Raw genomic sequence first — 2488 nt, forward strand, 5'->3', positions numbered from 1 at the left:
ATAAAGATATTCCCAAACAAAGCTGAAGAAGTCTATCATTACAAGACCAGTCTTACAAGAAATGTTAAAGAGATTTCTTCAAGTTGAAACAAACCAAAGCTAAGTAGCACCATCAATGCATAGGTAGGTATAAAACTTTCTATTGAAGGTAAATGCATAGATAAATGCAGAATAATATATCATTGCAACAGTACTGTGGCAATTGCTGTTCAATTCTAGTATAAAAGTAAAAGACATAAGTCTTAAAAACAATAGTATAAAATATGTTCATGGCTACACAAAACAAAATGATATTAATTGTGTTGTTAATAATATAAAGTCCATGGAAAGGATTAATAATGTGGTTTTTATATGCAATTTAGTTTTTATTAGTTTGAAGAAGACTGTTATAACTATACAATATTTTAAGTAAGTCTGAGTGTAATCACATTAAATATATGGAAAAGAAAGAGAAATCAAAGCATATCACTATAAAAAATCAATAAAATATAAAGGAAGACAGTATAAAAGGAAAACAGGGACAAAAGATGTATGGTAGGCAGCAAACCTTTAAAAAATGCTAGCAATGTCTTTTTGTGGTACAATAAAAATTAAATATTTGGTATTTCTACATGGTTCTTGACATATTGCTCCTACAATCTTTGAAATCTCCAGTGGTCTAAATGCCTTCTCTATGCTCATAAGGACTGGTGACTGAGTGCTACCTCTACATGCCTACAAGATGGAAGCTGGTTGCCAGAAAGATCAAGAAATCATTAGAGGCATGGAAATTTCCTCTGCATTACTTGAAGTCTGAGAAGGCAAGAAAGGATAAAGGTTGAACTTAATCTCCAAAGGCTCATGTCTTACTCTATCTACCTATGTCACAAAACATCCATAATGTAGGTTGAAGAATAGTTTGTAGAATTATGAAATTTCTTAATTCCTGTAAAGAACATAAGATACTAAGAAATTATATTTGTACATTAATTATGTTAGCATATTCAAATAATAGTCATGTAAGGTTGTTGTTTGAGGAAAATTCCAAGCATCACCTGGCAATCCGTGCCTAGTCCGATATAAATAATGTTTGAACTTAATAACTAAATCTGATGTAATCACTCTAGCAAAGCAACTCTTTCCTCTTTTATATATGTGTGTGTGAGAGTGTGTGTGTGTGTGTGTGTGTGTGTGTGTTTGCATATATATACATGTATATGTGTGTGACAGGTATTCAATTTGATACAAGAACATGTACCTGCTTACTAAAAAGACACTGCAAATGAGGATCAACATTGCAGCATTAACAACCACAAAACTTAATAAACTCACCTAAGTTGTGTGTTGCAAATACCAAATAATTACAGCCATTAGGGACTGATATCAGAAGCATATACACAGGCTCTGTGTTGCCTGAGCTAAATAACTACAATGTATTTTAGTGTAGTATGTATTATGTGAAATCCAAACAAAGAGATCTGATTATAAGAGACTGATTTGGGGTGAGGGAGGATGATATGATATTCATCTCTGTACAGCCTCTTAAAACTGATTTACTGCAATGGCTTGTAGAAGTAACAGATGTTTATTTGAATGAATATTCATTTGTTCACATCAAGTCCCAGTAGACAACTCTTTCCTTTAAAGAGGTCAATTTTTCCTCTTATGAAGTGTTTACTATTGTGGTTTCCAATTGTCTATTTAGAGGATATATCATTAAGAAGATATGTAAAGTGGAGTCTTGAAGGATAATGATGTAGAATCTGAAGCAGAGATAAATATGCTAATTAGAAACAACAAAAATTTCAGATATAAACATCATAGTGACTTACCTTATATTTTCTGACAGCATGGTGATTATTTCTCATCAACCAATCATGAATTCTCTCTAAAATTACCTTATTATCACACTGTTTGAGCTATGAAAAATTATTTAAGAAAGAGTATTAGGCTTGTGATGTGCATCAGTGGTACAGCACTTACCTAGCATGCCTGAGGCCCTGGAATTGAGTCCTCAGCATTGAAAAAAAAAAGAAAAAGAAAAAGAAAAAAAAGAAATAACACTACCAAAAAGTGAAGTGACTTCTTTAAATAACCATAGAAACCAAATAAAAAATTTTCTTGTGAAGAATCTTTAGAAGAAGAGGAGCAGCGGCCTGCTGAGAGGCAGAGCTGCCCCCTCCCCATGTGCCGGCAAGGTAGAGGGAACTGTGACCACCCACAGAGCAGGCCCAGCGGCCTGCTGAGGGCAGAGCCGCCCCCCACCCCCCGCACCTGCCCGGTAGGCGGAACTGTGACCACCGACAAAAAAGGCCCAGTGGCCCGCGGAGGGGCAGAGCGTCCAATCACTCCTGCAAGGTAGGCGGGCCTGCGACCCACCGGCAGAAGAGGAGCAGCGGCCTGCTGAGAGGCAGAGCTGCCCCCTCCCCCTACGCCGGCAAGGTAGACGGAACTGTGACCACCCACAGAACAGGCCCAGCGGCCTGCTGAGGGGCAGAGCCGCCCCCCA

The sequence above is a fragment of the Marmota marmota genome, unplaced genomic scaffold, assembly GCF_001458135.2.
Source record: "Marmota marmota marmota unplaced genomic scaffold, marMar, whole genome shotgun sequence".
In the NCBI taxonomy this organism is placed as follows: Eukaryota; Metazoa; Chordata; class Mammalia; order Rodentia; family Sciuridae; genus Marmota; species Marmota marmota.